Consider the following 25,700-nt stretch of genomic DNA (forward strand, 5'->3'; position numbering starts at 1 on the left):
GATGTGTCAATGCAGGTTCATTGGTTTTAACAAACATACCAATCTGGTGGTAATGTTAATAATGGGGCAGTCTCTGCATGTGTGAGGGCAGGGAGTATATGTGAAACCTCTGTACCTTCTCAATTTTGCTGTGTCTCTGAAACTATTCTTTAAAGGAAAAAAAAAAAGAATACACAACTTGTCCTGTATTCTCTTGTACATCCTTGGACACTTGCCCAGTAGATTCATGATTCCAGCATATCTAATGCCCTAAAAGATTATATTAGTGTTTGCACACAATTTATTACTCCAAGGAAGCCAAAGTTATTAATAAACTAATCTATACACACTTTTTCTCCATATGAGGTGGGAATCTTCTGTTTTCTACAAATCGACCCAATGGAGGTAGAACTTCTTGAATTATTTTACATCATTTCTCAGTATAATTTGTGAATATGATTTCCAAGTATAGTGGTAAAGACAGCATGTAAATGCAAAAGTGATCATTTAATGGTTAGGAACAATAAGAATAGAATAAAGAACTTTAAGATTTAAGGCTGTCAGTTTCTTCAGCAAGTGGTGTTGGGAAAGTTGGACAGCCACATGTAAATTAATAAAGTTAAAACACTCCCTCACACCATACACAAAAATAAACTCAAAATGGCTTAAAGACTTAAATATAAGACATAACACCATAAAACTCCTAAAGAGAACATTCTCTGGCATAAAAAAAAACAAAACATTCTCTGGCATAAATCATAGCAGTGTTTTCTTAAGTCAGTCTCCCAAGGCAATAGAAATAAAAGTAAAAATAAAGAAATGGGACCTAATCAAACTTATGAGCTTTTGCACAGCAAAGGAAACCATAAACAAAACAAAAAGACAACTTATGGACTGGGAGAAAATACTTGCAAACAATGTGACCAACAAAGGCATGATTTCCAAAATATACAAACACCTCATACAACTCAATAACGAAAAAACAAACAACCCAATCAAAAAATGGGCAGAAGAACTAAATAGACATTTCTCCAAAGAAGACATACAGAGGGCCAACAGGCACATGAAAAGATGCTCAACATCGCTAATTATTAGAGAAATGCAAATCAAAACTACAATGAGGTATCACCTCACACCAGTCAGAATGGCCATCATCAAAAAGGCTACAAATTATAAATGCTGGAGAGCGTGTGGAGAAAAGGGAGCCCTCCTACACTGCTGGTGGGAATGTAAACTGGTACAGCCACTATGGAGAGCAGTATGGAGGTTCTTTAAAAAACTAAAATTAGGGCTTCCCTGGTGGCACAGTGGTTGAGAGTTTGCCTGCCAATTCAGGGGACACAGGCTCACGCCCTGGTCCGGGAAGATCCCACATGCCGTGGAGCGGCTGGGCCCGTGAGCCATGGCCGCTGAGCCTGCGTGTCCAGAGCCTGTGCTCCGCAACGGGAGAGGCCACAACAGTGAGAGGTCCACGTACAGCTAAAAAAAAAAAAAAAACTAAAATTAGAGTTACCATATGATCCAGCAATCCCAGTCCTGGACATATATCTGAAGAAAAGTTTAATTTGAAAAGATACACGTGCCCCAATGTTCACAGCAGCACTATTTACAATAGCCAAGACTTGGAAGAAACCTAAATGTCCATTGACAGATGAATGGATAAAGAAGATGTTATATGTATATATGTGTGTATATATATATATATATATATATATATATATGGAATACTACTCAGCCATAAAAAAGAATTAAATAATGCCATTTGTAGCAACATGGATGGACCTAGAGATTATCATACTAAGTGAAGTCAGTCAGTCAGAGTAATACAAATATCATATGATATCACTTATATGTGGAATCTAAAAAATGATACAAATGAACTTATTTACAAAACAGAAATAGACTGGGCTCCCTGGTGGCGCAGTGGTTGAGAGTCCACCTGCCGATGCAGGGGACACGGGTTTGTGCCCCGGTCCGGGAAGATCCCGCATGCCGCAGAGCGGCTGGGCCCATGAGCCATGGCCGCTGGGCCTGCGCATCCGGAGCCTGTGCTCCGCAACAGGAGAGGCCACAACAGTGAGAGGCCCGCGTACCGCAAAAAAACAAAACAAAACAAAAAAAAAACAGGCCTGGAGATGCAGAAGAGGGTACAAAAGAGCCACTAGGAATATTTAACTAATTTAAAAATAAATCTCTGAAAAGAGAAAACTGAGATTATTTTATTTATATAAAAGAATACAGAGAGAAAACCAAACACCATTATGATAGTCAATGAGTGCATTCAACATATGTCAATTCCTATGTTGAATCCCTAGCCCCCAATGTAATTGTACTAGGAGATGGAGCTTTTAGGAGGTAATTAAGGTTAAACAAGGTCATAAGGGTGAAGTCCTAATTCAACAGGACTACTGGTCCTATAAAACAGAGAGACACCCCTCTCTATGTGCATGCTCTGAGGAAAGCCCATGGGAGGCCATGGCGAGAAGTTAGCTATCTGGAAACCAGGAAGAGAGAGAGCCCTCACCAGGAACCAAATTGGCTGGTACCTTGATCTTGTACTTCCCAACCTCCAGAACTGTGAGAAATCGATGTCTGCTTTTTAGGCCCCCCAATCTACATTAATTTTTATGTCAGCCCAAGCCAACTAAGTTAACACATCAAAGTACCACTGAGTTTGCAGAATGGTTCCAGGGCCTGGTTTGTTCACACTGGTCTTCAGGCAGAAACAGAACACAGGAACGAATAGCGCTGGTGCTCAGAGAAGTCTCTCTGGTCATTTCAGAGAAGAAGAAAAAAAAAAAAAAGTCAGTGGAGAGTGATTTACTGCGAGTGACTCATCAATTCACCAACTGAAGCTAAGAACGCTGGGCCAGGCCAGTAGAGATAAGAGCTCGGCTGGGGTCAGATACTGAGTGAAGGGAGTGCCATGGGGGGGTGGCTGGAGGAATTTTCTCTATATGTGATGATGGTAGATGGGGAAGCAGGATGGTTCCCTGCCAATGTTGTTCATAAACCAAAATATTTTTAGGATCTCCGTTCAATCCCAAGACTCTAACCCTTCCTTTATTACCTGAAATTTTCTAACACACTGTGACAACCTGGCTTCCCAAAACATAAAAAAGGAGAAATTGTCTAAGAGCAAAAAGTTTTCATTACCATAAAGTTTAAACATTAAGGTTATAAAATAAGTTATCTACAGAAGGCAGGCAGCATATATATAGACAAAAGGATTCTCACGAGGTAATTGGTACGTACAAATGATTGACAATTAGGGCATAACTAATCAGAGCCTGTAACTCAGTGCAACAAACACTACTCTCTTATTTAGATGTCTGACTTCATTCCACTGTGCTTTTGGAAGGGGTGAAAGGGAAAGACAAAGTTGAAAGGTTAATTGTAATTTGTAAACTTCATCTCTTTAATGGAAAGAGATTTAAAAAGGAGAGGGGGACACGCCTTTATCCTCTGAAGGGGAAGACAGGCATCCCAGCATCGAAGACTATCATGTAACACTCTAAATCAGAAACCCATTTACAGAGGAAATGCCGGTAGGAAAACATAGACTTCAGATTTACTTCCAAGACGTTATAACAGTGAAAGGAATAAAAGTTAAATTATGATAGGAAGAAAACCCAACTTCTTATGCTCTATGTATGAAAAACAAACACCATTCATTAAGTCTGGACATCTTATGCAGGCAAATATTTAGCCTTGGGCATTAATTATGGTTGTGCCAATGATGGGATCTAGAGGATGCCAATTCAACCCGTTACATCCCCAGGAACGGAAAGCATCCACAAGTCCATGGAGTAGTGGATTATCTCCATTTTATTATTCAACTGAAACCCTGTGCTACATTACATAAGCTGGTCAAGCCTGAAATGTCAGTCTATTTCTTCACCCACCATCTAAAAACTATGATCCACTCTGACAAATGTCTCTTTCTTATATTCTTCCAAAAGGCTGAGCTTCAAGATGAGTTTAATACTAAGCTTCCTGGAATTATTTTTAATTTTTTCCATGATTAATTTTTAAGGAGAGAGGTTGTAGGTTGGTTCCTAATCATTCCCTGTGATTGTTGTGGTTTCTGCAGAATTTCATGAACTTACGGTGTGTTTACCAAAACTTCTTCATTGGTATATAGTTGTGTCAGTTGCCACAATCAATTCATCATTATCTATAATAAGTAATATCAACAAGTACCACTGTGATCTGGGAGGTCACTGGTCTGCTCAGCCTCTGGTGGACATGAGTCATGAGGAGAAGGACAAGGATGCCAGCCAGATCAGCCCTGGACACACATATGGATTAGTTTGCTAGAGGTACCATAACAAAGTAACACAAACTAGGTGTCCTCAGCAACAGAACTTTATTGTCTTACACCATTATGGAGGCTGGAAGTCCAAAATGAAGGTATTGGCAGGGTTGGCTCCTTCTGACGGTTGTGAGGGAAGGATCTGGTCTAGTCCTCTGCCCTTGGTGTGTAGATGGTCATCTTCTCTCTGTGTCACTTTATATCATCTTCCCTTTATGTGTATCTTTTTCTCTACACATGACAATTTTTTTTAAGGACACCAGTCCTATTGGAATAGGAGCCCACCTTAAGACTTCATCTTAAGTAATTACATCTGCAATGACCCTATTTCCAAATAAGGTCACATTCTAAGGTACTGGGGTTAGGACTTCAATGTATAAATTCAGGGGAGATGCAATTCAACCCATAACAACATCCATGAAACAACACTTGTGCCAGCAAGTGGCTCCTACTTTCTCAAGCTCTCATTTGAAACAGGCACTGTGTATACATCATCTTATTTAATCGTTGTATCCCTGTCTTGATCTGCTAAGGCTGCCATAACAAAATACCATAGACAGGTGGCTTAAACAACAGACATATATTTTCTCAGATCTGGAGGCTTGGAAAGTCCAAGATCAAGGTCAAGCAGGATTCAGTTTCTGGTGAGGACTCCTCCTGGCTGAATTTTTCTTTGCGTGAGTGTGGAGAAAGAGAGCTCTGGGATCTCTTCCTCTTCTCATAAGCGCACCAGCCCTATCAGATTAGGTTCTGATGACCTCATTTAACCTTTATCACCTCCTCACAGGTGCTATTTCTTAATACAGTCACATTAGGACTTAAACACACGAATTTGGGGGAAAAAGTTTGAGGGAAACAATTCACTCCATAGCGATCCCTAATGGAAGACATTATTATCTTCATTTTACAGATGAGGAAACTGAAGCACAGAGAGGTTAATCCCCAGGTCCCACAGCTAGAACTAGTGTAAAATGTCAGTCAGTTCAATTTCAAAAAAAGATTTAACAGACTACCCTGGTTGCGCAGTGGTTAAGAATCCGCCTGCCAATGCAGGCGACGGGGGTTCGAGCCCTGGTCGGGGAAGATCCCACGTGCCGTGGAGCAATTAAGCCCATGAGCCGCAACTACTGAGCCTGCACTCTAGAGCCCACAAGGCTCAACTATCGAGCCCGGGTGCTGCAACTACTGAAGCCCGTGCGCCTAGAGCCCGTGCTCTGCAACAGGAGAAGCCACCACAATGAGAAGCTCATGCACCGCAACGAAGAGTAGCCCCCCGCTCTCCGCAACTAGAGAAAGCCCACGCACAGCAACGAAGACCCAACGCTGCCAAAAATAAATAAATAATTAAAATTAAATAAACAAAAAAACACATTTACCTATCTACCATTACTGTGTATCCCAGACTAGGACCTAATATGAGAAAAGGGAATTTGGACAGGCTTTGCAGGTGTCTACAAGCAGCAGAGTTATGGCCCACCCTGGTGGGGATCATGATTCCTTTCCCCACCACACACTTTACCGCTCTTCTCCAGCTCCTGGACCAACATGGATCTGGCAGGGAGACAGGACTGTGGAGACATACACCTGAGGCAGAGCTGGGTTTGAATCTCTTTTTGACTTCTTACTATGACCTAAGGCAAAGGGCTTAATCTCTCTGTGCCTTTGTGTCCCTCCCTCTTACGATCACACTGAGGACCAAAAGAATGAATACATGTAAGGAGTTTTAGAACAGGGCCTGGCACACAGTAAATGCTTTATAAATGTTATTTGTTATTATAATCATTCTTTTTCGAATTACAAGGAATAGGGAAAATGTAAGCATTCAGAACAGAGGGTTTTAAAATGTCTCCAGCTTCCTTAACCAACCTGGGCCATCTGTAAATTGACTACATCATTTCTAGCTTCCATGCCATCAGGCATTCTAGAAACTAATTTTCTGATATCAGCTTAATACAAACTATTCTAAAATGTCTCCTGCCCCACCTTGGGATGGAGATCCCACTATAGGAGACCTGTGCTGGAATCCAGCCCTGGCCCTGTCTTAGCCACAAAAAGGTATGAGTCTCGTGGCTATGGGGCCAAGTCTATTCCTGACTTTCCCCTCCTCCCTCCCCCTCAAATTTCTTTCTTCTTCCTTCTTACGGTCTACAAGTTTATTGAACTGAGGCTCAAAAATGAGTTACTCAACTAGGCTTGCGGTATACACGTGTCATGTTTTAGATTGATTTTATTCATTTCCATCCAATGTGTCAAAGGACCTGCTCCAGGAAAATGCCCCCCAGCTCTTGACAGGATGAGAGAAAGTGAAGAGAGAGACAATGAAAGCAAAATTAAAACTCAAGTCCTTTGTGCTCCAGGAATATAACCTTAGAGTGGGAATGGGGGGTTGGAGGAGGTGTGGGCGAAAAAATATTGGTGAGGCCAAAATTAAAGAAGGTCGGGGCCTTATATCCTACCACCCTCAAGTATAAATGTGGGTAACAGGCAAGGCACGAATGCACTCAGACCCCAGGTGTACATCCCAAACCACACGCTGACTCCTGAAGGGTACTGAGGGGAGGGGGTCACATGGAGGGGTCCCTTGACCGTGTCTACCTCTGTTGGGACCCGCTTGCCTCCAGCTGATTCCGTTGGGGAAGAAAAAGGTCTCCCACTTGCTCCCTCTTCTTTCTCATCTACAAGGATAGTGTAAAGACACCCCTGTCACCCAGTTAGCAACTTCCCCTCTGCCCGCCGACTGAACGCTCATTTGAATGCGTTTCCTTTTCATTAAGAACAAAGGTTGGAGTCCGAGCCTCGCAGCGCGGGGGCCGGAAAGTACACGACGTGTGTCGAGAGCAAACACACACACACACACACACACACACACACACACACAATGACCCACGAGAAAGGGAAAGGGGAAAACACCAATCCCGCGCTGGGCTTTTTCGACTTTTCCTTTAAAAAGAAAAAAGTTTTCAAGCTGTAGGTTCCAAGAACAGGCAGAAGGCGGGGGGGTGGGGGGGTGGGGTGGGTGCGAGGCGGGGGTTTACAGAAAAGGCGCCTGGTCGGTTATGAGTCACAAGTGGGTTATAAAAGGGTCGCACGTTCGCAGGCGCGGGCTTCCTGTGCGCGGCCGAGTCGGGTCGCAGCCCCGAGGTCCCGTCGGGCCGCCTCCAGCCTCGGGACGCGAGCGGAGCCGAGCCCAGCGGCGATCACGCGACGCGGGGAAGGAAGGAAGGTACGCCGACTTTGCACTCTTCTCCGCGCCGGGACTCGGCGGGCGGCGGCGGCGGCGGCGGCGGCGGCTCCCGGGTCCCCCGCTGCCGGGCGCCGGGGGCGGGGGCGGCGCGCACGTGGCCACCACCTAGTGCCGCGCCCGAGCCCGCGAGCGTCCGTCCTAGGGGCGCCGTCCGGGGGACCTCGCCCTGGCCATCAGGTGGCTCGGGGTGGATTTCTGGGGAGGAAGGGGGAAGGGGAAGGAGGGGTGCTCAAGACCCGGCCCTCGGCTTCTCCCCAAATTTCCCTTGGTTGGTAGGAGGGGTACCAGGGACGTGGCCCTGGACGAGCTTAGTTAATGGAGCGGCCAGGCAAGTGTGCAGAACAGACTTGAGGGGCAGGGTGGATTGGATCAAAAGGGACTGCCTTCAGGATAGGAGCCTTTTCTATTTTCTTTTGAAAAATAACAAATAATATACCTTCATTTTATAAAGTTAGAATCCTAACGTCTTAGATATCAAGGTCTTTATTTAATCGACGTGAGGACTGAGCAGACGTTCTGTGAGCTTGTGTTTTTACTTGCTCCCATCGTGCCAGGGTGCCCTTTGGCAGAGCACGTTGGTTAGCTCTCTTTATTCCCACAAACCCCCCGTATGTGTCTGTCCTCCACGTCCCAAGGGTGGACCAGTTCTTTGAGTTTTCTGTCATCTAAAGCAGGCATATTGGGATGATTATGAATAAAATTTAACCTGGAATTACTGAAGTTGACAGCTGACAAACATATAAGCCAGAATCCAGTCCTTTAAAATGAGAAGACTGAGGACGCGGGAGGTGAAGTTACTTTTCCAATGTCACACAGCAGATCCAAGACACCATGTGATTTGAAGAGGCCAAAGGTATCTAATAATGCTCATAATTTAGTCTATATTTTATGTCAAATAGTTGAGGTCCAGTGGAGATATTCTTTTCATGTGACCTTATGTAGAAGATTACATAAAGCCGGAGTTACTCTTTCTCTCCATTCATCTCTCTGAAGAAGTAGTGCCTCTGATGTATGGCTTTAACATAATGTATACTCTAAATGACTGTAGGGCAGCTGAACTTTGAATAATCATGGGACTGAGCTTTTAAAAATGGTTATGTATAAAGTATTGAATTGTCTATCCATGTTAACAGTAATATAAGCTATAAAGTTGCCAAGGCAATTTCCTGCCTATTGTCTAGTTTGATAGAGTCATCATAATAGAAAATTAGCAGGGTAGGTGGTGTTATCCCATTTTGCCCATGAGGACTTGTGGCTTGGAGAATTTATGTTTTCTCTGGTAAGGTCACTAGGTCCTTAGTATAAAGCCTGCTTCTAGGGACGGATGTGGGATGTGTGATGTGGGGCGTGGGGCTGTGCAGCCCAGGAGCCTTTTGACTCCATTTAAGCTTATGTCCATTATACTTGCTGCCCCCCTGATTTCTTGCAGGGAGCCAAAGCACACTGAGTAATTACTTCTGCTGCACGGACTAGTGGGTAATGGCTGGTAATAACCGAGTTTCCTCATGCAGTGGGTCAGCTCTCCCTGGCCACCGGACCAAGCTTCTGAACCATGTATATTAACAAAGAGAAACCTGAGCGCGGGCTGAAACCTGCGCTCTTTCAAGGCAGGTCAGTGGCATTGGCAAAAACTTCTAGTCTTGTTTTTACCTAACTAATCATGTGTAAAAAGTGTAACTTCTTGGGCTTCCCTGGTGGTGCAGTGGTTGAGGGTCCGCCTGCCAATGCAGGGGACACGGGTTCGTGCCCCGGTCTGGGAAGATCCCACATGCCGCAGAGCGGCTAGGCCCGTGTGCCATGGCCGCTGAGCCTGCACGTCCGGAGCCTGTGCTCTGCAATGGGAGAGGCCGCAACAGTGAGAGGCCCGCGTACCTCAAAAAAAAAAAAAAAAAAAAAAAAAAAAAGTGTAACTTCTTGGTCTTAACAAAACAAACAAACAAAATCCCTGAATGCCATTGCTGTGCATGCAATTCAATTGCAGTAACATAACTAGTTAGAATGTGCTGTGGATTTTGTCATTCTGTACTTTCCAGTCGCAAACATGGAAAATTAATAACCTTCATCTTTCTGCTTCTGTCGTCAAATCAGTCTTCTGTGAATCAAAAACGCCACCCAAAAAAGCCCTAAGTTTTAACTTTTGAAAGGTTTTTTTCATCAGCTGTTTTATGTCATGACTAAGAGCTACCGCTCAACTGAAAGGAGGTTTTTCATATCAAAGTAATAGTTCTTAACTGTTTTTTTCCAATCTCAAATCTAATGGAAGTTATGTATGCGTTTCCCAGATTTTTTTCTTTTTTAATGTGCATGCTCACACCCAATTTTGCATTCAGTGTCAGGATGCTCCAGGCTTCCTTGAATCTCAGCCATGATCCTCCTGGGGGTGGAGTTTCATAATCTCTATTCTAAACCTAGTAGGACTAAATAGCTTGAGTGGTAGAGACTGGTGGGTAGACTCTACCTTGCCCCTGGATTGAGCACCCCTGTCTTTGACAAGCTGGCGTCTCTACGGTTTTGTGAGGTCATTGGGTATTGCTCAGCTGAAGCCATTGATTTTTATACCTTCGTTGTTTTGGTGTTAGGCCTCCGAAGCCTGGTATTATGGAAAGAGCACCAGCCTGGGAATCATGGCAGGTTTCTAAGTCCCAAGCTCTGAGCAAATGCCTGTGCCTCATTCTTCTTATCTCTAAAATGGGTGGCTGGGATTAAAGTCATTTCCGAAGTCTCTTAAACTGATGAAATTCTATGATTCCAGCGTGACTACCACTTCATTTTCCTATAGCTCCTAAGACACAGCTGGGCTCAGTGAATTCATATCCTCTATGTCCAAAGAGAGCGTAAGTACCAGTATAATTGACTAGAGAATATATGTTTGTCTTTCACTGATCTTACTGCTTCAGAATTGTCACATGTTGGCTGAAATTGGCTAGAATAAGAATATTGTGAAACTTATTTTTCTCAAGGAAAAATATTAAAATTTTAAAAGCTGCTCTTTATCCCACCTTTTGAATACATCTTTATCTCAGACTCTTAAATAAATGCAGCATTTTTAATTTGATCACTGCTGTATAATTTTCATCTGCCACGAAATACTTAAGCTCTGTCCATCAATCTTGTCTTTGGCTTACAATACCCGGGGCCTCAAGCAAGACCACCCCCAAAGCACATCTATCCTTAAATAAATATGCCACGTGTCTGAACAGTTCCACACCCTCGGTCACAACTCCAGGACTCACAGCAATGTGGAAAAACACTTTGAACCAAAAGGCACAGCTCCCACCCTTACGCAAGATGACACACTAGCCAGAAAATGGGGCTTAACATCAGTCAGGGGGCATGGTACTACAATAGACTGTGAATACATCTGTGCTAATTCTGGAAAACAGGAACCATGTGTGGGTACATGGGGTTAAGGCACTGGCAGAAGGAAAGATTACTGAAGGCTATCAAACAGCTGATTTCATGAAATTGTGAAGCTGATGTTTGGATAAGGACAATGACAGATAATAACGTTTGTGTCATGACTCCATAAATGAGAATGTTCTATACGCAGTAGAGATTCTTGGCTGTCTTAACAAAATGCTATGCTCTTTTATGTGGCTCAGCCATGGTCAGGCCAGCATTGTGGTTCAGAGCATGGACGCTGGTGCCAGACTGCCCTTGTTGGTATCCCAGCAGTTTAACCTTGGGCAAGTTACTTCACCTGTCTGTGCCTCCATGCCCCCAGGTGCAAATGGGCAGGTGATAATACTCATTCTGAAGGTTGTTAAGAAGAATAAGCCAGTTAGCATACATCGAGCAGTCAAACTGCTGCCCGGTCCAGAGGGTGCCCTGTGTGAGTGTTTGCTATTATTATGAATACATTTATGATCTTTTATATTTCAGGAAACCAATTTGGAAAATGAGATACAAAAACAGCCTAAGAAAGTAAAGTATATATGTACAAAGTGGTCTCTAAAAGTTCTTGACAAAGGAAAAAAGTTGTTTGTTTTAAAGAGCTTCTAACAGTTTCAGAATGCATTTCTCTCCTGATCCCAAAGAAAAACTAATGAAACATTTTAGAAAATCATTTCCAAGGAAACATCTTGCTGTACCTTCTAGCAGTTACCTATGACTTAGAGATTAGGATACAAAAGGATTATTTGGCTTCTACAGGTTTTTCAATAACCTCTAATTTATATAATGATTCAGTTATACAGTAGTAAATGTATCTTGACTTGTACTTTTAAAACAACAAGTGCAACATGTAATAGATGTACAGAGACTTATGGGCACTCGGCAAGTATTCATGACTGATGCCATTAGCACTGTGGCTCACACCCACTGTGATTATGAGCCTAGCACCCGACAAATGCTTTACGTTCACTGTGTCACTTCATCTTCACAACGACCTTTTCAGTAGGTTCTATCATTATCTCTATTTTTAGAGAAACAGCTAAAACTTAAAGAGGTCAATTAAATTACCAAGTACCACACAGCTAGTAACATTGCTGGCATCAGGAATGGAACCCAGGCAGGTTGAAAACAACAGAACAATAACACCCTGGACCTTTCACTTAGATTCATAACATCTGCCACATTTGCTTTATTTCTCTTTGTCCCTATCCACCTCTCTCTATGACTGTATCTATATGCAGACCTGGCATCTCACCTCTAAATGCTTTGGCATGTTGTCTCCTAAGAATGAGAACATGCTCCCACACAATGAAAACACATGTTTATGGCATACAACTGTGGTTCCAAAAAAAAAAAAAACATGAATGGAACCTAGTTTTTATCCAGAACTTCAGATAAGTATATCTGGCAGAATTCTCCAGCTTTATCCTATAATGATTAGACTTTGTAGACTGAGATCAAAGCCTAGACTCTTCTGAATGTAAATGGTCCATTACTCATCTGGAATACCAACAAACCTCACTGATCTGCTTCCACATTTATAAGCTTCTACTACCCTAACTCTCCAAGAATCTGCATATTAGTTAAATCTTACTGAAACACTCCTATGTCAGATCCAAGCCAGTTGTGCAGACACAAATGCCTTTGGAGGATCTCAAGCACTTATTCAAAGCATTTACTGAGCGTGAGCCATGTATCAAGGACTGAGGTAAGACCGAGTCCCTGCCCTCAAGCACACCTCAGCACTAGTGAACGACATAGTCACAGTGCTGGGTGATGAGTGCTCCAACTGAGCATGGAGAGAGGACCAACCACCTTGGGGGAGACAGCAGGAGGGAGGGTCACATCAGAAGACAAAGAGAACCCAGCCTCCCGGAGTTTGCTCTCTGCTGGAGAAAGAGAAAGAAGGCAAGGCAGACAAGGCTATCTTTGAGGAGAAATTTGGAGTAGGAATATCTAGTGCCTAAGAGTATGTATGAGATTGTCTAGAGATGACTTCGTGTGGAGTAGCAGACGTAACCCTCATCTGGGGTGTCACGGCCCTGACTAAAGTGCTATGGGGGTGGAAGAAGTAAATGGTATGGTGTTTGCCTTGTAACTCAGGGTATCCTACACACGAGGCATCTTAAGAAAATTAATTTTTAAACGGGCAAAACTAAACTGTTCCCAGAACTTGCTCAGTTTGTCTAACATAGTTCTCAGTATACAAAATTTTCCTTTCCGTGATGGTTTGTAGAAATAGAAATTTATGAACTGTGTCTTGTAGAAAAGCTGATTTTTCCTATAATGCCAGACATAGGAGACCGTGTACATATAACTAACAAACAGGTTACACATAGTAAGTTCCAAAGGAGGCGTTTTATTGAAATTCACTGTTGAGAATAGGCACTATAAACCCAAATGCACAGAGGAGGCCTAGAAGAGGTGACCCTTGAAAGATGGCAAACACCCAGAGTTGATACCTGCCATCACCCTTCCTTTTTCCTGAGGCGGGGGAGGTGAGGGGAAGGGGAGAGAAAAGACATTGAAAATAAATTATAAATGAAAAAGAAAATTATGATTAAAATTATCTTCTGGAATATGATACTTTAAAGTTTAAGTTGTTACACACGTGGAAAACCTTTTGTGTAAATATGAAAGAAGAATGAACGGCTATGATTTAAAGCAATAGAATGCATCTACCCTGAGCTCTCTCCTTCCCGACCTTGTTTTTATCCATGATTGTTTGATAACATTTTCCCAAAGTTTCGGGCCTGAAGCTGTGCCAGGGTGAGGTCGGGGCATGGAGGAAGTCCCCTCTGTGATACACTGGTCCAGGAGTCAGGCTGGACTCAGGCTGGCTCTCAACCTACTTCTCACTCCATAGAATGACTCTGGGGGAAAATATTTCTAACCTGTTTTTTTCCACATCCTTATCTGAAAAGTGAAGGTATTAATCTCTGTCCATAATAGAACTATTGGGAAGGCTACTTAGCTTGTAAATAAGTTCCAAGGGAGTTTCACTAAAAAACTTCCTGGTTTTAAAATTGGGAAAAGCAGAATAATCCTCTAAGGCCAATATTCTTTCTCATTTGCGTATTCACAATCTAATGGTCACTCTGTATAATGTTTCCATGGTGATCCTGTGTATCCACACTGGCTTTCTTCTGAGACAGTTCAAAAGTATGAAGTACTTAGTTTTATGTTTTAAAATCATTATTGGCATATATCTTTAAAAACTCATTTTCTGAATTTCAAAATACAGAAATGTATGTTCTATTAAAGCTGTTTCATGTGCAAACAAGTCTTCCCAGTAAGGAGCTCTTAATTTAGAAAAAGTAGATATTTTCATTAAAGAATTCTTAATTAGAACTATTAAGAAAAGGGATGTTAGATATTTTATGGAAGCAAATGAAAGAAAGTATCATGACATAGTGAGTTTATAATATTTTTCCCAGCGATGGCTTATACAGGGAATTTTCCTTAAATGTAAAGTTAATGATATGAAAAGTAATTTTATCATTTATCAGGAGGTCAGGATATGGGTTATTTCTACAGAACAATCCATTTTACTCTTAGAAGATGCATTTGTGTGCTTTTTTTTTATTGGAGTATAATTGCTTTACAATGGTGTGTTAGTTTCTCCTGTACAGTGAAGTGAATCAGCTACACATATACAGGTATCCCCACCATCTCAATCAGTAGCAGGTCACACCATCAATCCCTCTTTAATGATGGAATTCGTGTGAATACAAGAGGAACATAATACTCTTTGCCGCATTTCCTGACAGCACAGAAGTTGACTTAACTCTAAAATGAGTTACTGAGATGTAACACAGAATAATCATATTCTACAGAAAACGATAATAAAAAAACTTCACAAGACTAAACACACTTTAGAAAACCAGTCACTTAAATATTTCTTTTTGTCACTGAATACTGAAGGTCTTTATGAAGAATTATTGAGAAATTGAACAATTTATATGTGGTTTTATAACATGTAGGCGTTGAAACACAGAGGACTGAACTAAAACTCAGGTGAGACTGTTTTAAATACTTAATTTGTGGCTCTTGTAGTCTGGACATGAAAAGAATGAACTCTCGGATGATTTGAGGGTATATCCTCATCTTTCCTCCAAATCACTCTTTATCCCCATTAAAACTTACCCACTTTGGTCCTCCCTCCTCAGTCCTTGATCTCTGCTTTCAGAGATGACTAGCTAGCTAACCTAACAAAGAAGTCTAAGTTGAGGTGTCCATGGAGGGACTTCAACCCCACCCTTCTCCTCCTTCTCCAAATAACTGATTTGCCTTTCAAGGACATTTTACCTGAAACATTACCTGCCACTATGGTTCTCCCACCCAAAGGAGATGGTTCTAATTGTAAGAAATTCAGACTAAGTAGAAGCGAAGGGAAGCACTACTATGTAGAATTGTTACGAGGGGCAGGTCCTTGGGGCATCACATGCGCAAGCACCCTAGTCAAAAGTTAATCAAGAAATTGTTCTTCCAAAGATGAACAACGACAAGTACAAACTTTCTCAGGATCTTGATTTTTACATACCTTCGTTAATCTTCACTGCTTAGTTTTATGACCTAAATCAAAACAGCAACTTCAGAACATAGGGAATTAGAATAAGTTCTGGTGGGAAAGCCAGATGCTGCTTTCTTATGCAATTATATGCTAGTCGCTTTCAGTGAGCAGATCCCAATAGGAATCAACATTGAATTCCATTTTAATGATTATGATTTTTACTGGTACATAAAAAAATTAAATAAAAATGGGGAAATATTTAAAGGAAGTTACCTAAACTTAATCATTTTAATTTTCAAAAGCATAATTACATTACTTTTCACCTATTAAAATGGCTTTGGAGCTAGGATTTGTAAGGCTATATCAATATAGGATCATGCCTTTCAGTAGAAATAAGTGTATATTCACTTTGTAGCAACAAATTAATAGTTTCCAAGTATTTATACCTTTCATGGTGAGTAAAGTCAGGGCTGTCTCGTGATGGCTTGGTTATAAGAGTCAATCATTGTAACTCTTTTCTTTTTAAAGAAAATTTCATAGCATGCAGTTTTTTTTTTTCTTTTTTTGTTCAATTATTTTTAATTTTTTATGCATCTAAAGTCCTTTGAATTTGTTTCCTTTTTCTTGAGTTTATCTGAAAGTAATATGCACACTCAAACACTAATAAGAGTTGTAAACATGTCCACATTCATAATTCCCATCAAAAAAGAGATATTTCTGAAAAAGGTTACAGTATTCTAAATTTTCTTACCAAGGGGAAAAATATTATGTATTACAAAGTCATGTTAATTACCTATTATAAAAGCCTTGTGAAGTGAAATATCTTGTGAATCCATATCTATTTCCATCTATATCTATTTCGTTATATCTGTGTCTCTATAACATTTGTTATATTGACAGACTCTTCGTATCTGTTACATCAACAATTTAGATTTCTGCTTTGTGTGTGTGTGTGTGTGTGTGTGTGTGTGTGTGTTTGGGTTTATTAGAAGAAGTTATTACACTAAAATTCTTGAGGCTTTCTATAATAGGAAAGGGGTAATCTTTCAAACTGAGTGACAAGAGTTATGCAGGACCCATGAAAGAAGATACTGAAAATGCTTGGTATTCATTCATTCATTCAGCAAGCATTACTGAGTGCCTACTATATTCCAGGACCTCTGTTAAACATAGGAATAAGAAAATGAATAAGACATTAGATTGTCTCAGTGTAGTAAGAGAGACTGATAAACAGGGAATTTAATCATGGTGTAATATATTCTATGACAGAGGTGCAGAGTATTATCGGAGCACTGAAGAAGTCTTCTTTTCTTGTCTTGAGAGATCAGAAGACCTTCCCCGAGAAGGTGATGTTTTCAAGAATGAGAAGTTATTGGCTAGGGGGAAAAGGAGAGAGAGGCACCCCAGGCAGCAGAGACACCATATGCAAAGGGGAAAGTAAGAGTCCTGAGAGATCAGGCACTGGAATGACTTGGTGCAGAAGGCCTGGGTGGTGGGTGTGATGGGAGATGGGCTGGAGAGGGAAGACAAGTCACATGTATGCCCTGCTAACAGTGGAGTAATCTGAAGTCAAAGGCTTCAGGATAAGAAGGCAGGGGCAGTGAGTATGGAGAAAAAAGCATGGATCTTTGAGTCAGCTAGGATGTATAATAACAATAGCTCCTGGAATGCAGTTCTTTTGGTATGCAAATATGAAGTGGTTGGTGCTGAGAATATGCAGCAAAATAAGAAAATACATAGGTATATAAAATTGTGGAAGGATCTAACTTATGATTCATATATGAAGAGATCCTTAGTGACAAACTTAAGACATATTCTACTCTGAATGTACAGCTACTGACGTCTTTCCTGGCAAATCAGTAAGGTAAGAAGAAAAGGACATATTGCAATAATATGCCCCCCCCCCACAAAAATCATCCTTCAGAAAAGCATAATTTAAGGAAATTTTCCCCAGAATGCTGCCTTCAGTTTAGTGCTAACTACCAGAGGGAGAATCGATCTGCCATATAATGAAAGATATCTATTGTTGTTATTCACCTAGTATATCTAGTGCTTCATTTTGGTAGATTTTTATTGAAGACAAGAAGGAATGGTTCTGACACTCAATTACTGAGTAATAAATTCTGTCAAGTACTACATTGAACTTGGAACCTATCTTCAGCTACTGAAAAGAATTGTGCTATAGTCAAGTTTATATTCACAATGGACATTTCATGCTGTGGGCCTAAAAGTAGTGTGGGTCATAGGGTTTAAAGTATGTCTTTAGAACTGCCCTAGTCAAGACCCTCACTCTAATTTATATTGTATAATCCATATGAATTTCTCTGTATTGCTATACATTACACATTATATTTGTTACAGTCTTATCAAATGGTTAGCAGCTGTAGCTGTTGATTGCTGGGCCTATAATTATATACAATTCTTCTGCCACCCTACCAGCTGGGTGGCTGCACTGATTCCAGAATAAGCCACTTCTTTTCTTATTACCTCATGACATCATCCTGTGCCCAATGCCTTGACTAATAGACTAGGCTTTGTTGTCTGTGGTCACTAATTTCCACTCAGACACACAGAGCAATTCTGGTTTTGGTTAACTTGGGTCCTCCTTGCAAACCCAGGCAAAAACAGTGAAGGTGAGCACGGCTTCACTGCTGGCTGAATGACATTCTGGTCGTTCTAATATCTAAAAGTCTACTGACTATACTTTTAAAAATACTATTCTGGGATAATTTCTCCTTTATTCTGTTTATTGGGATTAATGCTTTTCATCTCTCATTATGTTTTAAATGAGATTTAAGATTGTGTAGTATATTTAGACAAAGTGCTCATTCTGTGCAGTTTTAGGAATTCATCATGTCTGAGGGCTCTGTCTAGATAACACAGTACCACAGTTTCTGTCTGAGCACTGTGAACAAAAGGGAACCTGTGTGGTGCTTTTATTTCAGCATACCTTTAGTGTTTGAACCAATAAAAAAATAAAAGCTGTTAGAATTTTTAATATAGTATTGTGAAAACCATTGTCACTTTTCTGAGCACTCTAATTGGTCAATTGTGAAAAAAGATGAGAGAGAAAAAAATCTGATTATTATACTAAATGCATTTTTTTAATACCTGTGCTCAGATGTCACCTTTAAAGAACAGGAGTAAAATTTATGGGAAGAACAGTACGCAAGCAATTCACCTTAAATACGAATTAGACACAGCTCTTTAAAAGAAGGTTGAATGATATTGGCTGGAGGAACTAACATTAGGATATTAATATACATTTATCGAGCATTTACTGAGTCCAAGGTTCTGTGAAAGGGGAAAAAAAGTCCATATTTTTATAAGCTTTATTGACTGAAAATCTGTATAAGTAAACTAGAATCCATTATTTAATTCAAAGCTCTTCATCATTAAACTAATTCATCTCAGAAAACAGCAAAGTTAAAGAAAAAAAGTACTATCAGTAAGAATGACAAATTTCCTTGGTCTGGAAATTTCCAAACCACGATATTCTGCCCTGTCAAAATATATTCACTGGGGAATTTTTAACTTTATACACTTCTTTTGAACTTAATCACAATTTCACATAGAGCTGGCTTCATGATTAAATAAAAGAGAAGGTGATTCCCCTCTTGTGCTAAAGGCAACCACATACTTGAATGATACTCTAACTTCTAGGTTCTGCTATAGTAACACCGAAACCAGAAGCTTGTGGGAGAAATGTCACTTTATCTGAGAGAGTAAAATCGGACTCTAACAGGAAGTAGCAAATTCACCTTTTTCTTTTTTCAATCCACTCTGCCGAAGGCAAGTAGTTTGAAACACAGCACTCTGTAAGTCATACTTCCTTTACGCAGATCAAAACCAAAGCCACTGGGTAGTGCTTCCCCCTAAGGAATCTCTAAATAGAAGATGGGGCCATTTTATGATGGATTCATTTGTAGGCAAGACCTCCACTGCCTGTATCAGATCTCCCGAAAAAAAATAAATAAAGGTAAAACCACAACTATTTATTACAGAATGAAAATCTAGCCCAAACTCCTCTGTAAAATAAGTTAATTCTGTTTTAATCTTCATAAATCATTAAGCACCATTTTTAATATTTTGGCCTTTTACCTCAATTACCTACTTTTCAGGTGAGATATAAATCAGAAAAGATGGTACTATGTCAGAATGCAAGGTCTCGCCTTTGCATTTTAGCATTTGGGGACTTTGAAGAATGGTTGCATTTTTGTTTTAACGATGATCCGTATGTGTAAATAATTCAGAACAATATTAGAATTGAAAACATAAATTTTAAAATAGTCTTCCAATACACTTAAAGGTAAACATATCATCCTTTAATTGACAATTTCTCTACCCTGAACAAATGACTAACTAGGATTTACTGAACCCTCTCCCTTAAAGAAAAAAGAGACTGTCTTTGCTTTCAGATTTATAGTCTGTGACTCCAACTTTATAACTGCATGTGCGTACACAACAATTTCTGTCTCTCTTGCAGGTGGCACAGACCAGGAAGGGGAAATCTGTGGTTTAAATTCTTTATGCCTCATCCTCTGAGGGCTGGAGGCTTGCTGGAGGCTGTATGCTGTTAATGCTAATCGTGATAGGGGTTTTTACCTCTGACTGACTCCTACATGTTAGCATTAGCAGGGTACGGTGCCTGTTACTAGCATTCACATGGGACAAACGGCCGACGTGGGAGGATGACAAAGAAGCGTGAGTCACTCCGTTGGATAAACTCAGACTTCAGGCTTTATTATTTTTTGTTAATCATAATATAGTCACTGGGATGTTCCACCTTAAATTAAGTGTTAAGAGTAAGGTCATTTGAAAGATTTATCAGCTGTATCCTGAATGCCAACATTTTTACTTTAATCCTCAAGCCCACATCCTTGTTTTTATCTTTAATGGAAAATATATTCGTGTCATTTTTAATTCGAAGTTATGGTTTGTCTCTTGTAACTGTTCATAAACACTTTCCATAATTCAACCGGAAAAAATATGGACTAAACACATTCTGAAACAAGCTTCTAGAATATCCTTGTAGTTGAAAATTAAAAGGGCTACCACTATCCACCAGTTACATCATGGATTGTCCAGAAACGTGTATAAAAAGATTTAGAAATTGGTATTTTCCCCCATGTTATAATTCTATTTAGACAACTTTAGTGTAAGATGGATACTTTTATTTGAATCTTAAGGGAGAACTGAAAGGCTATGACAATTATCAACAATTTGTCTTTTATATTTTTACAAATTAGTATGGTAATTGACATCTGAGAGCTAACCCCTGTCTTTTCCCTACAAGATACAAAGATTTAATCAAAAGTTTAATATTTGAAATTAAGTCCCAAATCTAGCCACATAACACCGTGAGGTCAGAGAATCCACTTTTCCTCTCAGCCTGTTTCTCCTTCCACAGAATTGGGCTAATACTTTATGATGTTGGTGTGAGGCTTACATGAGCTAGAGAACTAGTTTGTAAAATATAAAGTGCTACATTAATGTTATAGTAAAATTAATCCAAGAACTACTCCCCCTACTTTGTTAGAGAAGAGCTAATGATTTGGTTTACAGAGTTTTTCAGGTTTGGATTTCTATGCAACCTTTCTCCATAATTATAGAACTCTATCAACTTACAAATATGTAGCTAATTGTAATTGTTAGCATATTTAATGTGTATTTGTATTAGCAACTCTTCTTAACATTTTGTCAAAGGGGTTATGCACTGTAACCAAATAAATCTCTTGAGTCTTTAGTTGATTTAAAAGAATTTTTTTTGTTATGGCCTTTTTTCTTTTGCAAAGTACAAACTGTAATTTCAGAAGTTATTTACACACACAAAAAAAAAAAATGGGAAAAAATTATGCGAATACTAAGGGGAACATTCCTGACTCCTAGGACACAGTATTCTCATCTGAGGGCATCCCCTTGGCCTGTCCCCCATTTCTGTTCAAGTTAAGTGTTACCAAGATAAATTTCTCCTCAACCTGGAGTGAACATTTGGCTCCATGGAGCCCCCATGTAGGTATGTCACGCTGAAGGGTATTTCTTCGCACTGTGCATCTCATCTGCACTGTTTGTCTACAAGAGGAGTCCTTGTTTTGAGTCCCAATTCTTCAAAACCCTGCTTGCGACCTACAGCCACCAAGTCCCATAGTGTTAGGCCTGGAATACACTAAGCTCATATTACCTTCCTGCTGTGATAATGAAAAGCTACGACCAACAAGAAGGCAGATTAAGAAAAACTGCCCTGTGAAATGCTTCCTCTGAAGAGCACTAAACTACCCTACGTGAAACTAAAGGGAGTTACTTAATCTCTGTACGCCTCAGTCTCCTCAACAGTAAAATGATGAATATATTTCATAAGGATGACAGGCTTAAATGAAAGTGTTTGTAAAGAGGACCATGTCCACTATGCGTTGTGTTAATTAAACACTAGCTTTAAAACTTGTAACTTTCAGCTTTAAATCAAGTGATCTACTATAGCAGATCTCCCCAGTAACTTCAGTCTAACCGTAAGCTTCTGATGACAACCAAGAGAACCTAGATACTGCAAGGGCCACTGGGTTTTCTCTTGGCCCCATCCTCTCAGGCTTCTAGTTCCTGATCTCATGGTCTTAGATGGAGTCCTTCTGACCAATATATTCAGTCATTTCAAAAATTCTCGGAGCATGAGTAAGACTGGGTGTGTGTTTGGGTTGAAGGAAGGGATAAGTGACAAGAAAGAGTGTGTGTGTGTGAGTGAGTGAGTGTGTGTGTCTGTGTGTTTTGAAGTGACAACTAAGGATGGCTGAAGACGAAGTCAGCTCTGTGGTAGATGGTGTAGGGAAAAGGAACCCAATTTTGTACACAGAAAAACTGAATTGAATGAAACACTACATTACGCAGGACCTGATTTCTTAAAAAAAAAAAAAACTGAAGAATGTCAAGATGGTTTTCTAGGATCTGACCCACTTCCCCAGAAACTTGCTAAATTAGAGACCAGTCCTTTCCTACCCACTGTCAGCAGCCAGATAGACCCAGTAGCTTAAAAATAAAGGGAAGGAACTTCCCTGGTGGTCCAGTGGTTAAGACTCCACGCTCCCAATACAGGGGCCCCGGGTTCGATTCCTAGTCAGGGAACTAGATCCCGCATGCCACAACAAAGAACCCCCATGCTGCAACTAAGAGCCCGCATGCTGCAAGTGAAAAAAGATCTCACGTGCTGCAATGAGGATTCCACACACAGCAATGAAGATCCCACATGCCGCAACTAAGACCCGGCACACCCAAATAAATAAATTTTTTTTTAAATAAAATAAAGAGAAAAGAAATAGAGGAATAAGAAGAAAAAAAGTGAAGTCAGGGGATTAAAGAATGTATAGAAAACATGGAGTATTAGAATTTCCCCAAAAATAGAGATGAGCAGGGCTTTGTTCAAAGAAGGTGGGGAAACCTGAAGAGGAAAAAAGCTTGAAGAAAATAGAGCCCATAAATGGGCAGCACTCAAAAAAGCTGACCCATTATGTGGTTCTCCACTTACAATGACCAGAAAACAGTGAAACCAACTGATGAAACTTGCACATAAGCTTTCCACTTTATATTTCAAATTCTCTTATATGCAATGAGTATAAAGAAATAATATACACATAAAAGGTTTGCTGTTGTTGTTGTTGTTATTACTATTGTATTTTAACTAATCTAAGTGTTCCAGTATTAGTCTTCAGCTGGCTAACATACATATTCCTAACCACTTAAGTAATGATTTTTTTTAGGTGGATTTCTCAACTATCATCCCAAAGATGTCTTCTCTATCTTGGATCACTCTTCCACCCTTCTTTGCAAAGCTCAGGGGTTTCCCAGATCACTAGCACTTAACACACTGTATACTAATTTGTTTTAGTGTGTGAATGATTGCCCTAGAGGAAGTGGAACCCATGAGGGCCCATCCACCATCTTGCATTTCTGTATCCCACTCAATGATTACTGACTTAATCACACCACTATCATTCCAAGTCCAACTGTAAAAACAGAAATAAGTTTACATACAATAAACATTTCACTTTATACTGATAGGCTCAAAGAGGTGATTTTGGGTAAAGATTCATTATAGCAAACAAATGACTGGAAAGTTCTACATATAACTGAAGAGCTAGGGCAGTGACTCTCACCTTGGAAACTCGTTAAGGTGCAGGTCCCCAGGCTCCCACCCCCACCAAGGTTCTTATTCTGTAATGAAGCTGAGGAAACTACCTTTTTACCAAGCTAACCAGGCAATCCAGATGCAAGTGGTTCATAAACTGACTCTGAGAAACAGTAGTTTATACCCAGTGCTGCTGTTGGTGTGGCAGCTAGGAATGATGCTCAGAGGAAATCCTGCAACATACAGGTGTAATGTCTGTTTACACACCATTCACTCTGTGTAATGAGAGGTTCTGCAATGTGGGCTGAGTGATGAGATGCCCTTATCACTGATCTCTTTGGGGGATAAGCAGCAATAAATTTCATGTCCCATTATCCTTCCCTGCCAAAAACATCCTAACCATCTCAATAAAATCCACCTGACTTGAAAGTTGCCCACTGAAACCAGCTATAACCAACCAATGACCTCGTACTATTTAGGCCTAACAGATCAGCTGCTACTTAGAGCAGTAGTTAGGGAGGGTCAAGTAGAAGGAATTCGGTGCAGTTCCTGACAAAAGAATGGATTGACTAAAGAAACAAGCATGAAATGTCGCTGCCATCCTATCTCACCCTCTCACCCCTGGGCTGTCAAGGCCTCACCAACCTTTATACCCAGTCTCCACTTAGGAAAATCCTACCCTTTCCCAAATGCTGACAGCTCAGCAATTTCTGACCCCTTTGCCCATGCTGAGCACATAGGAAAAGAACGCTGAAAAGGGTGGCACCCAAAAGCGATCCTTCTCCTCTGTTATCCCAAAGTACATTTTGTATCTCATAAAAGTGCTTTGCACTGTGCCCCGCGTCCATTATTTGCGTACATGTTGCCCTCTCTTCTAGATCATGAGCTCCTGTAGGGAAGAAATATCATTTTAAACTTTTCTGTATTCCACTCAGCTCAGGGCCTTGCTCACAGCTGCTTAAGTGGAATGGGAAAACGTATCCAAGTCTCCACTGACTTTGGAAATACAGCTTGTTCTGATGCAGGAGACTATCTGTACCTGGCATATGTGTATGTCCAGACCTGAGGGACTGTTTTTCAGGTTGACTTGTATGGACTCATTACAGACAGCTCAAACATCAATTTGGCTTTTCCTAAATTCTGCAGCTCAAGAAGGCAGTCTCCATATTCATTTTAACAAATTCCATCATTAAAAAAATATATATGAAAATTTGTCCTTTCCCTCTCTCCAGGCAGGCTTGGTATAACACGCAACTTTGCGATCCCTTAGAAATAACACTGCAGTAGTAGCCACCCCCAAAACTATAAATATTTTCCCTTTCTTTCAATATATTTAACCATGTATGAAATCTAAAATCTAATTGAATAAATTTATCTTCAAAAGGATGTTATCTATATTTGTCAAAACTGAAAATACACATACTCTTTGACCTATAGGATCACCTACAAGAATTTATATTATAGAACTACTAGCACACGTGGAGCATCATATGTTCAAGGTTACCAAATGAAGCATTATTTTAATAGCAAAAATGTTAAATCAACAGGGTTCTAACTAAATAATGGTACATCTTTATTTAACACAAATACAGTATTCAGTACAAACAGAATACTATATACTGAAAGAAGAGAAACAATGTATGTAACTTCTAAAACAGAAAGGAAAAAAGAAAATTAGGAAAATTGGATCAATCCAGTATATGGCAAGAAAGGAGAGAAAAGAATGCAAAGAAATGGTAATCACAGTAAGGGGTATATGAATGAAAACCTATTTCTTAAAAGACAGTAATTCCAAAACTGGATTTGAAAAGAAAATAACAGTTTTATGCTGTTTATAAAAGAAAGACTTAAAACATTAACAACATTTAAAAAGTTGAAAAGGGAAAGAAATATGTATACCATATAAACACTAACAAAAATCGAATGTAAAAATAGAACCAGATTAAAGAAAAAATAGATTGAGGAAACCAGATTAAGGGGGAAAAGCATTATTAGGGATACAGAGGATCCTTATTTACTGATAAAAAAGAAACAATTTGCCACCAAGTTATAAAAATTCCAAACCAGAATATATAATGCTAACAAAATAGTGTCAAAATAAAATAAGCAAATATAAATTGTCAAATCCACAATCATTGTAGGA

This window comes from Grampus griseus (genome assembly GCF_964374135.1).
Source record: "Grampus griseus genome assembly, chromosome: 5".
Lineage (NCBI taxonomy): Eukaryota > Metazoa > Chordata > Mammalia > Artiodactyla > Delphinidae > Grampus > Grampus griseus.